Source organism: Eleutherodactylus coqui, unplaced genomic scaffold, assembly GCF_035609145.1.
Source record: "Eleutherodactylus coqui strain aEleCoq1 unplaced genomic scaffold, aEleCoq1.hap1 HAP1_SCAFFOLD_138, whole genome shotgun sequence".
Classification (NCBI taxonomy): domain Eukaryota; kingdom Metazoa; phylum Chordata; class Amphibia; order Anura; family Eleutherodactylidae; genus Eleutherodactylus; species Eleutherodactylus coqui.
Window position 1 is genome coordinate 328,827 of NW_027102256.1, and position 6,174 is coordinate 335,000.

Below are 6,174 nucleotides of genomic sequence, written 5' to 3' on the forward strand. Positions count from 1 at the left end.
GCTGGGCCGGCGGGAGCTGCGGCTGCCGGGGCTGAGCCGAGTGTCAATGCATGTCGTGAGAACCGGTATGAGGGTAATCCTGGTCGCTCCGGGCCGAGCCCCGGTTCCACGAAGGCGGAAGGAGCGGGCCTGTTTCCCCTGATAGCGCCGACGGCGGTAAAATAAGGCCTCGCAAAACGTCAGCACGAACACCTTGTCGGGGTATAAGGGAACGAGCGGTGTGCGGTCTTTGACAAAGTGACAGTATGTCTCAAAAAAAGCACCCCCCCGCAGATGTGTGCAGACGGGGCTGGCTGGCTGGTTGGTGATGGAGAGCGGCGGGCTGTTGGCAGCAGTTTGCTGGCTGCAGGGGTGGCCCGGGGCGGCTGCGGAGGGCCCCCCAAAGCGCACCTACCAGTAGGGGCTCAAGACCCAGGCTGAGCCTCCGATGTCCCCGGGCAGGACCCCAGCAGGCCGGGCACAGACCGCAGCCTGCCCCCTTGCCGTCCGATGAAGCTTGCACGGTCAGAAAAAGTTTCAAAGTCCCAACGGGGAGAGAGTGTTGACGGCGAGGGGGTGCTGGCTGCCCCAGGGGCCGGGAGGGAGGCCCTGGAGGTGGGCCTGGGGGTGTGGAGGGGCCCCCTGAGAGCACCCAACAGAAGTTGCTCAAGACCCTGCCTGAGCCTCCGGTGTTGCAGGGAAGGACACCCAGGGGGCGGGGAACAGCCGTGGCAGCCCCCCTTGCAGTCGAACAAAGTTTGAGGAGACAAGTCATGAAAATGACAAAGTCCAAACGCTCCAGGCGTGCCGGCCAGGGGGGCGGACCCGGCTGGCTGGGCCGAGGGGAGCTGCGGCGGCTGGGGAAGAGCCGAGTGTCGATGCATGTCCTGAGAACCGGGAAGGGGGCAAACCAGTAGCTCCAGGCCGGGCTAGGGTTCCAGGAGGTCGGCCTGACTCTGGAGGTTTTCCCCCTGGCTTTTCCCCATAGGCCGAAATGGGGGAAGTCAAAAAAGCACCCCCGGCAGATGTATGCAGAGCGGCTGGGGTGTGACGGGGAGCGGGCTGTTGGCAGCAGTGTGCTGGCTGCGGAGGTGTGCCTGGGCGTCTGCGGAGGGCCCCCTGAGTGCACCTGCCAGTAGTCACTCAACACCCAGCCTGAGCCTCCGAAGTGCCCGGGCAGGACCCCAGGAGGCCGGGCAGAGCCCGCCGCTTGCCCCCTTGCCGTTTGACGAAGCTTGCACGGTCAGAAAAGTTTCAAAGTCCCAACGGGGAGAGAGCGTTGACGGCGAGGGGGCGCTGGCTGCTCCAGGGGCCGGGAGGGAGGCCCTGGAGGTGGGCCTGGGGGTGTGGAGGGGCCCCCTGAGAGCACCAACCAGCAGTTGCTCAAGACCCTGCCTGAGCCTCCGGTGTGGCAGGGCAGGACACCCATTGGCGGGGAACAGCAGGTGGCAGCCCCAACTGAAGTCCTTGGCAGCTGGCAGAGATGAGTCTTTGAGAAAAAACGACAAAGTCCAAACGCTCCAGGCGTGCCGGCCAGGGGGGTGGACCCGGCTGGCTGGGCCGAGGGGAGCTGCGGCGGCTGGGGAAGAGCCGAGTGTCGATGCATGTCCTGAGAACCGGGAAGGGGGCAAACCAGTAGCTCCAGGCCGAGCTGGGGTTCCAGGAGGTCGGCCTGACTCTGGAGGTTTTCCCCCTGGCTTTTCCCCATAGGCCAACATGGGGGAAGTCAAAAAAGCACCCCCGGCAGATGTATGCAGAGGGGCTGGATGGTGACGGGGAGCGGGCTGTTGGCAGCAGTGTGCTGGCTGCAGAGGGCCCCCGAGGTGCACCTACCAGCAGTTGCTCAAGACCACGCCTGAGCCTCCGGTGTTGCAGGTCAGGACACCCATTGGCGGGGAACAGCAGGTGGCAGCCCCTGCTGAAGTCGTTGGCAGAGATGAGTCTTTGAGAAAAAAACGACAAAGTCCAAACGCTCCAGGCGCCGGTCCGGGGGGCGGACCCGGCTGGCCGGGCCGAGGGGAGCTGCGGCGGCTGGGGAAGAGCCGAGTGTCGATGCATGTCCTGAGAACCGGGAAGGGGGCAAACCAGTAGCTCCAGGCCGAGCTGGGGTTCCAGGAGGTCGGCATGACTCTGGAGTTTCCCCCCTTGGCTTTTCCCCATAGGCCAAAACGGGGGAAGTCAAAAAAGCACCCCCAGCAGATGTATGCAGATGGGCTGGCTGGTGATGGAGAGCGGGCTGTTGGCAGCCGTGTGCTGGCTGCAGAGGGCCCCCGAGGTGCTGCACCTACCAGTAGTTGCTCAAGACCCCGACTGACCCTCCGGTGTTGCAGGGCAGGACACCCAGGAGGCGGGGAACAGCCGTGGCAGCCCCTGCTGAATCCCACGGCAGTTGGCAGAGATGAGTCTTTGAGGAAAAATGACAAAGTGCAAACGCTCCAGGCGCCGGCCAGGGGGGCGTACCCGGCTGGCCGGGCCGGCGGGAGCTGCGGCTGCCGGGGCTGAGCCGAGTATCCATGCATGTCGTGAGAACCGGTATGAGGGTAAACCTGGTCGTTCGGGGCCGAGCCACGGTTCCGGGAAGGCGGAAGGAGCGGGCCTGTTTGCCCTGATAGCGCCGACGGCGGTAAATTAAGGCCTCGCAAAACGTCAGGACGAACACCTTTTTTGCATATAAGGGAACGAGCGGTGTGCGGTCTTTGACAAAGTGACTATTTCTCAATGTGCTGAGAAGGGAGTGGGGACCGCTCAAAGTCAAAGCACCGCGTCCGCCCCTCTGCCACCTCCCTGGGAGCAGAGTCATCGAGCGCGAGTGTCCCCACTCCGCCTGTCCAGGCCGCGGGGCCGACAGGCTGGCTGGCTGCCCGGGCAGACCCCGCTCTCACCGAGCGGCCGGGCCCAACGTTCAAGAGGTGTACGAAGCCACCTTGGGGGGCTGCGGAGGCCCCCCTGAGAGGGCTGATAACCCCGTCCTAGCTGCCTGCGCGGGCAGGCGGGACCCCCAAGAGGCCGGGCACAGCCCGCGGCAGCCCCCGCCGAAGTCCACGGCAGTTGGCAGAGACGAGTCTCGGAGAGAAAACGACAAAGTCCAGACGCTCCAGGCGCCGGCCAGGGGTGCGGACCCGGCTGGCCGGGCCGGCGGGAGCTGCGGCTGCCGGGGCCGAGCCGAGTGTCGACGCATGTCGTGAGAACCGGTATGAGGGTAATCCTGGGCCCTCGGGGCCGAGCTACGGTTCCATGAAGGCGGAAGGAGCGGGCCTGTTTCCCCTGATAGCGCCGACGACGGTAAAATAAGGGCTCGCAAAACGTCAGGACGAACACCTTTTTTGCATATAAGGGAACGAGCGGTGTGCGGTCTTTGACAAAGTGACTATTTCTCAGAGTGCTGGAGTGGGGACCGCTCAAAGTCAAAGCACCGCGGCCGCCCCTCTGCCACCTCCCTGGGAGCAGAGTCATAGAGCGCAAGTGTCCCCACTCCGCCTGTGCAGGCCGCGGGGCCAACAGGCTGGCTGGCTGGCTGGCTGCCCGGGCGACCCCCCTCCGAGATGCCGGGCTGAGGCGTAGGCAGCCGCCTCCATCACCACCACCCAAGGCGAGAGAGTGGGTCAACGGGAGAGCCGTCGCGGCCGGGGGACCCTCGCCGCGCCCATGTCCGGGGAAGGACCACAAGGGCCCTGCTCCCCGGCGCCCCGGCGAGCGGGTTCACCCTCGGCGCGTACGGCTCTCGAGGATGGGGAAGGGACGCGCGTGGGCGTCCCTCCCGTCCCCCGCGGAAGAAGGCGAGCGACTCTGCGCGTCGGGACACCCCGCGGAGCCCCCTGCGGGGGGAGTACTCCGGGGGAGAAGCGTGGCGCAGGGGGTGCAGCCCTTTCCCAGGCCACCGTGCGACGGCGTCGGTGGGGCCGACGCCGAGAGAGAGAACGATCCGGGCTCTCCCGCCTCAGGGCGGCCGAGAGCGGGGCCACGGGCCCCACGTTTGGTGACGGTTTTCCCGAAAGCGAAGGACCCCCGCCTGTCCCCTCGGGCTCCGGCCGATGCGGGCGGTCCAGGGCGGGGATAGGGGACGGCGGCCTGCGGACGACGCGCTTTATCCCCAGAAGGAGCGAGGCATGAGGGGGTGTTCCACCCCCGCCGGCCGGTCTCGCTCCTTCTCCGGGCTACGCCTCGGCGGAGTAAAGACCCCCGGGTCAACGCTCCCGCGTCCGGGTGCCGCCGCGCGTCCCCTTCCCGCGGGGGGGTGGATCCCTTCCACCCCTGGCCGTTCGAGGCCCGTGCGCCTCGGGCGGCCTCCCTTCCGAGAGAGGGAGAGAGAGACGGAGGACGGTGGTCCGCGACGGCGCGAGACGTCCAAGTTGTGTTCCCCCACGGCGGCTACCCGGTCGATCCCGCCCGGTAGCCTTGGCTTGTCCCCACTCCGCCTGTCCAGGCCGCGGGGCCGACAGGCTGTCTTCCCGGGTAGCACCCGCTCTCACCGAGCGGCCGGGCGGCCACGTTCAAGAGGTGTACGAAGCCACCTTGGGGTGGAGCCCTTCCACCCCTGGCCGTCCGAGGCCCGTGCGCCTCGGGCGGCCTCCCTTCCGAGAGAGGGAGAGAGAGACGGAGGACGGTGGTCCGCGACGGCGCGAGACGTCCAAGTTGTGTTCCCCACGGCGGCTACCCGGTCGATCCCGCCCGCCGGTAGCCTTGGCTTGCCCCCGCTCCGCCTGTCCAGGCCGCGTGGCCGACGGGCTGTTTGCCCGGGTAGACCCCGCTCTCACCGAGCGGCCGGGCCCCAACGTTCAAGAGGTGTACGGAAGCCACCTTGGGGTGGAGCCCTTCCACCCCTGGCCGTCCGAGGCCCGTGCGCCTCGGGCGGCCTCCCTTCCGAGAGAGGGAGAGAGAGACGGAGGACGGTGGTCCGCGACGGCGCGAGACGTCCAAGTTGTGTTCCCCACGGCGGCTACCCGGTCGATCCCGCCCGCCGGTAGCCTTGGCTTGCCCCCACTCCGCCTGTCCAGGCCGCGGGGCCGACAGGCTGTTTGCCCGGGTAGACCCTGCTCTCACCGAGCGGCCGGGCCCCAACGTTCAAGAGGTGTACGGAAGCCACCTTGGGGTGGAGCCCTTCCACCCCTGGCCGTCCGAGGCCCGTGCGCCTCGGGCGGCCTCCCTTCCGAGAGAGGGAGAGAGAGACGGAGGACGGTGGTCCGCGACGGCGCGAGACGTCCAAGTTGTGTTCCCCACGGCGGCTACCCGGTCGATCCCGCCCGCCGGTAGCCTTGGCTTGTCCCCGCTCCGCCTGTCCAGGCCGCGGGGCCGACGGGCTGTCTGCCCGGGTAGACCCCGCTCTCCGAGCGGCCGGGCCCCAACGTTCAAGAGGTGTACGGAAGCCACCTTGGGGGGGCTGCGGTGCCCCCCTCCCCGAGAGTGCCTCCCAGGCCGAGGGAGCCCGGCGGTCGAGTGTCGTAGGAAAGCGCGTGCCACGGCTGTGTCGGTCACAGGGGCCAGAGGTAGTTTGGGCAACGGCTTAGATCCGTATGAAGCTCATCCTTTCCGGCCTGTTCTGGCGGCGGCTAGGCGTGCGCGCACGGCACGACGCCCCTGGCTCCAGCGATGCGACGGCGCCCCGCACCCCACTCTCCGGGCCGAGCAGAGTGGCCGCTCTCGCTCCTTGGAGCAGAGCCCCCGAGTGCAAGTGTCCCCGCTCCGCCTGTCCAGGCCGCGGGGCCGACAGGCTGTCTGCCCGGGTAGACCCCGCTCTCCGAGCGGCCGGGCGCCACGTTCAAGAGGTGTACGAAGCCACCTTGGGGGGCTGCGGTGCCCCCCGCCCCGAGAGTGCCTCCCAGGCCGAGGGGAGCCTGGCGGTCGAGTGTCGTAGGAAAGCGCGTGCGCGGCTGTGTCGGTCACACGGGCCAGAGTTAGTTTGGGCAACGGCTTAGATCCGTATGCAGCTCAACCTTTCCGGCCTGTTCTGGCGGCGGCTAGGCGCGCGCGAACGTCACGACGCCCCTGGTTCCAGCGAGGCGACGGCGCCCCGCACCCCGCTCTCCGGGCCGTGCAGAGCGGCCGCTCTCGCTCCTTGGAGCAGAGCCCCCGAGCGCAAGAGTCCCCGCTCCGCCTGTCCAGGCCGCGGGGCCGACAGGCTGTCTGCCCGGGTAGACCCCGCTCTCCGAGCGGCCGGGCGCCACGTTCAAGAGGTGTACGGAAGCCACCTTGGGGGGC